General features: G+C 35.9%; 1 long non-coding RNA gene across 2 annotated transcripts; it reads right to left on the minus strand.

Moving 5' to 3' along the window:
- Positions 1 to 7,330: 7,330 nt before the first annotated feature.
- Positions 7,331 to 8,205, minus strand: LOC138912348 (uncharacterized). Of its 2 annotated transcripts, none has more exons than XR_011417880.1 (3): positions 8,184 to 8,205; positions 7,786 to 7,901; positions 7,331 to 7,721 (listed from the first exon to the last, which is right to left on the minus strand). It is a non-coding gene; the product is annotated as an uncharacterized lncRNA (long non-coding RNA). The 2 variants fall into 2 exon arrangements; XR_011417879.1 differs by lacking the exon at positions 8,184 to 8,205 and adding an exon at positions 8,045 to 8,146 and having other exon boundaries at positions 7,333 to 7,721; positions 7,786 to 7,972.
- Positions 8,206 to 9,157: the final 952 nt, after the last annotated feature.

Here is a 9,157-nt window from a genome sequence, read left to right on the forward strand (position 1 = left end):
AAATTCCGGAAAGGCAAGGTAGCAGTATGTGCTAATATTAAGGAAATGTTTTTGCAAGTGCAAGTCCGTAAGGAAGATCAGGATTCGTTGAGATTTCTTTGGAGACATGGCAATCGCGATGCTCAGGTTGATACATACAAGATGACAGTCCTTATATTTGGAGCAGCATGCTCACCATCATGTGCTCAATATATAAAAAATATTAACGCTGAAAACGCTGAGATTTACAGGGAACAAGTAATTGATGCCATTCAAATGAAGCATTACGTGGATGACTTCGTAGCTAGTTTCGAGTCTGAAGATGATGCCCTCCAAATCAGCCGGGAAGTCAAGAGGGTCCATAAGTTGGGAAAGTTTGAACTCAGAGGTTTCGTTTCCAACTCAAAGATAATTCAGCAGTCCCTTAACAACACGGAGGAAAACGAGTTGGTAGCACCGACTGTCCAACTAGACAGCGACACGGCAGACAAGAATTTAGGAATGTGCTGGGATAGTCGGTCTGACAAGTTCGTATTTGATCTTAAGCTAAACCGAGTGGATAAAGAAATTGTTAAAGGACTGAAGTGCCCCACTAAACGCCAACTGCTGAGTTTGGTTATGTCTGTATATGATCCCTTTGATATGTTAGCAGATCTAATGATACATGGCAAAATCTTGATACAAGATGTTTGGAGATCTGGAATACATTGGAACGACTTGATACCGGACAATTTATTTTCCAAGTTTAAGCTTTGGGTACTTGAATTGGAAAAGGCAAAACAGTTTGAGTTAAGTAGGTGCTATCTGCCAGAATTTTTGTCAGCTAAAGATAACATAGAGCTCCAAATTTTTGTTGATGCGAGCGAACAGGCCTTTGCAACTGTAGCATACTGGCGCATATGCTGTGGCGGAGATACAAAATTAGTCTTTGTTGCTGGTAAGACCAAATGCGCACCGTTAAAAATGTTATCAATTCCCAGACTTGAGTTGCAAGCAGAAGTGTTGGGTACGCGTATGAGAAAGACCATCTTAGATAATCATGATGTCATAGTATATGGAACAACACTGTGGTCAGACTCCCGAACTGTCATCTCTTGGATTCGGTCAGATCATCGACAGTTTAAACCATTTGTTGCTCATCGGGTTAGCGAAATTCTTGAAACGACATCTGAAACTGATTGGAGCTGGGTGCCAACGCACTTAAACACAGCAGACAAGGCAACAAAATCCACCAAAAGTCCAAAATACGTTACCGGAAGCGAATGGATAAGCGGTCCAGAGTTTTTGCGTGCTGAAAAAGATTCTTGGCCTACGATGGACTTCAGCTTTTCGTCAGATGACGGCCCAGTTTATAGATATCAGCCGATTCTCGAAGTATCTCCGATTGAAACGCATGATGGGATGGTGCTTGAGGTTCGTAAACAATTGTCAAAAACGGATTCAAGAAAAGGAGAAAGGAGAATTATCTGCCCATGAATTATTCCTCGCGGAATTAAAATTGTGCAAGGTGGTACAAAATCAAGTATACGCAGATGAGGTGGCTGAGTTACAAAGATCTCAATCTGTAGCCAAGAGCAGTTCCATTTATAGCCTTGCTCATGGAGTTTTAGTGGTTGCGGGAAGATTGGATTATGCCATCGACATTCCAATATCTCAACGCCAGCCAATAATATTGCCGTCCAGAAATATCTTCACCGAACTTATCGTTAAATGGTATCATGAGGCATACCATCACCAAAATGACGAGACCATTGTAAACGAAATAAGACGCACGTTCTGGATCACAAATATAAGAAAAGCGGTTACTCGGGCAAAATCTCTTTGTCAACATTGTAAGAATTTCAAAGCCAAACCAATCACTCCTTTAATGGGTCAACTGCCCAAAGAGAGAGTTACACCGTATCAACGACCGTTCTCCTTTGTAGGACTAGACTACTTCGGCCCAGTTTTCGTCACCATTGGAAGGCGACAAGAAAAAAGATGGGTTGCACTCTTTACGTGTTTGACCGTAAGAGCCATGCATTTGGAGCTGGCTGCCGATTTGTCCGCCGACGCATGTATTTTGTGCATACGAAACTTCGTAAATAGAAGAGGTATCCCTGTAACTATAAAATCAGACATGGGAACAAATTTCGTTGGTGCCGATAATGAGCTAAAAAAGATCAAAGATTTCTTTGACTGGGATTATATCAAATCAGAAATGTCAAATAAAGCAATTGATTGGCAGTTCAATTGCCCTTCAAATCCCAGTTCAGGCGGATGCTGGGAACGCTTGGTGAGATCAACCAAACGTGTTCTGAGTGTAACGCTTAAGGAGAAAGCTCCCCACGTTGAAACGCTAAGGAGTTTGCTAATTGAAGCTGAAAATATAGTAAATAGCCGTCCTTTGACTCATCTTCCCGTTAAGATAGATGATCCGGAACCTTTAACGCCTAATCATTTTTTGCTTGGGACAACTAATTCAACCCAAACCCCAGGGGACGCCAACAACTTTTGCCATCGCAAGCAATACCGAATTGCTCAACAATTAAAAGATCACTTTTGGAGTCGATGGATAAAAGAATACTTGCCGACTTTGACTAGACGAACAAAATGGCATTCCCGAACCAAGCCGATCTCCGTCGGAGATGTCGTTATTATTTGCGAGGATAATCAACCTAGAGGAAGTTGGAAAAAAGGAATCATCATAAGCACAATTCCAGCTAAAGACGGCCACATCAGATTGGCAGAAGTCGAGACATCCTCAGGGATTCTCAAGCGTCCAGTAACAAAGCTAGCAGTTTTGGATGTATTGGGTAAAACTCCATAGTTGTTTTACGGTGGGTGGGATGTTGCTAGTTCATTAAAATCCATATAAATTTATCGCCATTCACCCTTTAACTTATCAGCCCGCTTTCGATATTTATGCCTTATCACGAGATCGCGTCGCCCATCACCGAGTTGCAGTTTGTGTAAAGAAGACGGCGCGACAACACAATTTAATAAATGTATCTTCATTTCTGTTTAAAACTTGCGATTAGACTTTATAATTTGTTCTAAAATATTCTAATATTCTATTTGGTGTTGTCTTTTGCCACACGGAGTGGCAACACTTATGTTGTCCAATCATTTTCGATTGATATTTAAATCGATATTTACACAACTGACACAAATAACATAATTTTTACTTGTGAATCAATTGAAACAAATGTATGATTACAATATGTACACGAAATTGTAAAGGAGAAGAAAACGCAAAGAAGCTTTGTGTTTATCGATACTCTGCAGCGCCATATTTTTTTTATCGAACAATTTCATTGAAAATCGAATAACAATTCTCACGATTTGGGCTGGTTGTTAACCTTATAGGTCTTGTTCTATTTTATCTAATTGTTTTATATGCATTTAGAGCCAAATTTGATTCCGATTGGTCAAGTAATTAGCCCACAAAAGCTAAAAAAGTAAATGCACCTTTTTGGCCTACAAATGTACATAACTACAAACAATAGAGGTTAAGGAACAAAAGATTCCAACTCTGCTCCCAAAAGTTTACTAAAAGTGTATTTTACTTTCTTAAAATATACCCAAGAAATGCAAACGTACCTACTAATTAAACCGTTTCTGGAAAACTTATATATATTTTGAGGTTATGTTACTGTTATTAACTTTTCTCAAAAAAAGCGCAAAACAGCACCTTTATTTTTTGACATTCGAACGTTTTTTTAAAAATGAAGAAAAAGAACAAATTGTCTAGTCTTGATGAAATGTGAATCAAAGTGTAACTTTGAGAAAGGATAACTTTGGTCTAATGAAACTTAATGCGATTTCAGTTTCAGATTATGAAAGGTTATTGAATGTACTATACACTGCCATCACTACTTTTTGCGATTTGTGAGATTTGATTTTAACATTAATTCGCAAATCGGCCAACTGTGCGCTGCAATAAAAAAGCCTGTGAAGAGTGAAGAAGAAAAAGGCTGTGATAGTTTGCTAAGGCGGGCCGATTCAGAAAATTTTAGAAAGTGTATTTAATGACGACTGTAATAATTTTTCGTCACAAACGTTGATATCAGGACTTTTGTATGTTGAAGGTGAGAGCGTCACTAGTTTTTTACCTCGTTAAGAGGTGCTTTTATTTGATTATATAATAAAATGTTTGCACCATATGTTTAATATAAAAGAAAACTTTATTTAATTTTAATTTTAAACTGGTTACAATATTTTTTTATTTGAAAGAACACTGACTATCTTTAGACAAGTCTCAAACTGAACTCGCTTCTTAACTTAAACTTCTTTGATGATCATACCTCGGTTCTGAGCTTTAGAGCTTTCTATCAGGGATCGCAAGTAAGAGTTACTTTTTTAAAAAAATTGACAAATAAGTTTTATTTTTCAATTTTTATTATAAAAGTTGACAAATAACTCTTATGCTTCAATTTTTATTATAAAAATCAACAAATAAGAGTTATTTGTCAACTTTTATAATAAGAATTGAAAATAAAGATTGAATTGATATAACTCTTGAACTGTACGGTACATTGGTTTAAAATTTATATATATATAATCTACGCTTTAATACCTTTCTGTTGATATGCCATATGTCCCCAAAATATTTTTTATAATAATAATATTTGTTACATCATAAAAAATATTTTGGGGACATATGGCATATCAACAGAAAGGTATTAAAGCGTAGATTATATATATTTAAAGTTTAAACCAATGTACCCCACAGTTTAAGAGTTATTTCAATTCAATCTTTATTTTATTATAAAAGTTGACAAATAACTCTTATTTGTTGATTTTTATAATAAAAATTGAAGCATAAGAGTTATTTGTCAACTTTTATAATAAAAATTGAAGCATAAGACTTATTTGTCAACTTTTATAATAGAAATTGAAAAATAAAATTATTTGTCAATTTTTTTAAAAAAGTAACTCTTACTTGCGATCCCTGCTTTCTACGAGTGGAGTTAGCTTTAATTGGATTGTTGATTGATAATGCACCGGCGACTCAATCCGATTGTTTAGTCTAATTCTTTGGGGATTCTTTCTCATTTTCCATTGAGGGTCCGAAAGTGTGGGAACGAACTGATAGCACAGGCCGACAAAATGTGACATGGGTCGGTGTCCAGGCCTGCCACCATTTTATTTCGATAAATGAGGCTTTTCTAAGCATAAGTTGCCACTACGCCTATAGCCCATCAGCTCTGGTATTTGCGGTATCTTTAATGTGACAGGTTTGGGCACTGTTTGTGAATCGTCACTGTGAAGGAAGGAAGAAAAACAATTTTAAAAATTCCAAAACAATTCACAAAAACCTGATGAGTATCCAAAAAATTAAGGACATAAGGTGTCTTTGGATCAAAAATGCATTGTAGAAGAAAATATTTTTATTTAATTTTTTAACGCTGTTCACAAATGAAGATTTTTAAACTTTGCTGTGACTTTAAAATTTTGAATGCGCCCACCTCCTCTTGTGGTTGAGTTAGATTGAATTTTCCAAAACGACCGTATAAAAGAGACATGTAACTATTTAATTCCGAAAAGATTACCAAAATTGGTTGACTACTCTTGAAGATATATCCCAAAAGACGAAGAAAATTTGTGATTTTCTTAAATTAAAGATACCGCAAATACCAGAGCTGATGGACTATAGGCGTAGTGGTAACTTATGCTTAGAAAAGCCTCATTTATCGAAATAAAATGGTGGCAGGCCTGGACACCGACCCATGTCACATTTTGTCGGCCTGTGTAATGTAATTTGATTCGTTCTGGATGTTTAGTCTAAAGCCTGGGTACATTTGCAATTAGATATTGGCTGGTGGCGTACTAAGGTTATCTGAAGGGTGAATTCTGGGATGGTGTATGTGTGTGTAAGTGTGTGGGCATTTGGACATGTGCATACCCTGCAAGCATTTTCTATCGCGGAAGTCACTATTTAGTGACGTCTAGAAGATGAAAACGATCGTCCGCGATATCGCATTCGGATCGCCGAAGTCACCCCCGTCGGGAAGAAATGTTCCACTACGGCGACACTTCCCGAAGTCACTTCTGAGTGACTCCTAGAAGTGTCGCGGAAGTCACTTCCAGAAGTGACTTCGGCGACGCTTCTAGAAGTGCCGCCGTAGTGGAACATTTCTTCCCGACGGGGGTGACTTCGTCGATCCGAATGCGATATCGTGCAAGTCACTTGTAGAAGTGTCGCCGAAGTCACTTCTGGAAGTGATTCAGAAGACACTTGTAGACGATACCTAGAAGACCCTTTCCCAATTGGAAAATATGTTTTTTGTGCTCATTCTTCATGTTTATTCTTTCAACACATTTATTTAGTTTAGTTAGTTACAAAAGCATTGAGGCATGTAAGCACGGTCCATAAGCTTGTAGGAAATTGTGTTGTATTATTTTATTTAATTCCAGTTCCGTGTTCCGTCTATGAAAATGCTTAAAACAACAAAAAAATAATTAATATTGTGCCATATAAAAATCGGAGGAGGTATTTACCTTTTATAATTAAATAAGTGGAGTATAGTTAAGTTTTCGGTTTGCCCAGAGTTTCACGCCAAGTAATTCCTTTTGCTTTCGCACGACAGCCTTGTACACGCTTAAATCTCGATTTCTCCAATCACTTTAATTTTTTATGTAAATAAATATTGTATTTTATTTATATTCCACCGGTATGTAATATTTAAAAAACAAGAGAGAACGCTATAGTCGGGTGCCCCGACTATCAGATACCCGTTACTCAGCTAAAGGGAGTGCGAAAGAGATGGAGAATTTATTTATTTATTTCCTAAACAAGAAAGAGAAAACGAAAATAAAAAAGATTAAAAGAAAATTATTAATATTTCCTAAACAAAAATGGAAAACAAAACAAAAAAGATAAAAATAAGATAATAAATATTTCCTAAAGAAAAAAGAGAAAAGAAAACAAAAAAAGATAAAAATGACATGATAAATATTTCCTAAACAAAAAAGAGAAAAGAAAACAAAAAAGATAAAATATTATTAATATTAATATTAAGTAGGTATTTAATATATTACCTATTATTAAAATTTACTTACTTACTGCCAAATTATCAACAATACCTGAAATTGAAATTATTCCTGCAATCGAAAATAAAAATTAATATTAGAGAAGGATGGTATTTGCGGCCTGCAATAGTATGCCCTTTGCTTACCATAAATTTTCACACACTTACCAAATTTATATTTAAATTTATTTAAATTGCTTACCTATTAATTGCCTCTTAGAGCACCCACCGGGAAAATTCCTCTGGAAAAAAACATATTTTCAAGAGGTTTCTCCATAGAAGCGGAAGGGACTAAACCTCATTCACCCCTTACATTTCTTCCATCTCTGGTTTCAAAATACACGGGGGTGACACAAAAAGTAAGGGGGAAATGAGGTTTCTATCTGGATCTCTGGCAGAAGAATGCAGGACAAAATCCACTGGTTTTTCGACTTCCCGCATTATAGATTTTCCACACGTACCCAGTTATGGTTTTCCTCCACTTGCAATATCTGTTTTTCTACACCCTCCCAGTTTTGGTTTTTCCAGACCCTCGCAGTTTTGGTTTTGCACTGCTTTGCAGTATCTGATTTTCCACAAAATGATCATGTTTTTTGTAATATTTGTTTGTGTATTTATTAATAATATTTACAATCGAAGCATTGGAACTACAAATTTTTAATGCCTGAAGCATTCCCGGGTTTTGCTTGGCCGAATGCAGTACTTTGATATCCATTTCTTGTCTGTCTTCTGAAAATATCAAACATAATTTAGATATGAATGTAAGACCTGGAATAATAATAAGAGTAATTACCATTATTAGGTCTCCGCACAAAATTAAAGGATCTCTCCAGAAATTATGCCTGGTTTGCCATGGCCGATCATTTACCATCTGTTCAGTTGTTTTATGTCGGGTATCTATATCAAAAACTATGAGAAGAATAAATAAAATATGACAAACGCAGGCGCAACACTTCTGGTCCCAAGAAGTCTCAGTCGGCCTGGCTGAAATAAATGTTATATTTTGATTAAGTTAAACAACTAAGTTAGTACTGAAGTACTATTTAAACAACCATTTAATGAACACCTCACACCATTTACCACTGGTAAAGATTAAAAACATTTCAAGTGTCACTGAAATGCAGAATTTGTGTTGAAGATAGCATCCGGAGGCGTATATTTATTAATGGCGAAAATATCTGTGATACTAACCTTTGTAACGCTGAAATAAAGGTTATAAAAAGACAAAATTCATTTTATCACTCACCTTCTTATTGTTTTTATACCCTTGTAGAGGGTATTATAATTTCAGTCAGATGTTTGCAACGCAGTGAAGGAGACGTTTCCGACCACATAAAGTATATATATTCTTGATCAGCACCAATAGCCGAGTCTATCTAGCCATGTCCGTCTGTCCGTCTGTCCGTCTGTCCGTTTCTATGCGAACTAGTCTCTCAGTTTTAAAGCTATCGCGATGAAACTTTCCCGAAAGTCTTCTTTCTATTGCAGGTAGTACATATGTCGGAGCGAGCCTGATCGGACCACTATATCTTAAGGCTCCCATAGGAATATTCAAACATATATAAGAAAATTCTTGTTAATTTGTAGGAAGTAGGCGTTTTAATTCTTGACTAATTAAAAACAAAATTCAAAAATAGGAACACTGAATCTGGAATCCCTGGAACTGCACTGAGTGAGTATTACTTTATCTGCAAGGGTATATAAGCTTCGGCTGGCCGAAGGTAGCTTCCTTTCTTGTTTAGATTAAAATTAACTATTTTCACTTTTTTTTCACTTTTTCCAACAAATTTAAAAATGATGTGACCCTGCTTTATATTCTTGATAATACCATACAAAATGCAGATAAATGTGGGTTAATTTTCTTTGTTAAGTTGGGTCACACTTTGGCGCCGAATAAATATTTAAACAATACTTTTCAGGGACCGTAATCATTAAAGGTTACGTATTTTATAGGTATATTAGGCATTTTTCGTGTTATCAATACCACCAACACGAATTTTTATATTTTAACAACACTTAAAAATGGCTTAGGCCACGATCTGACGATCAAATTATTTTATTTCACAGAAAATGTTTAAAAATGTAAAAAACAACAATAGTTTTCTTTGTAATTTAATGTAATTCCTTGATAAATGTGATCAAATATTTTAATCGTCTTACCGTGG

Source organism: Drosophila takahashii, chromosome 2R (assembly GCF_030179915.1).
Source record: "Drosophila takahashii strain IR98-3 E-12201 chromosome 2R, DtakHiC1v2, whole genome shotgun sequence".
Lineage (NCBI taxonomy): Eukaryota > Metazoa > Arthropoda > Insecta > Diptera > Drosophilidae > Drosophila > Drosophila takahashii.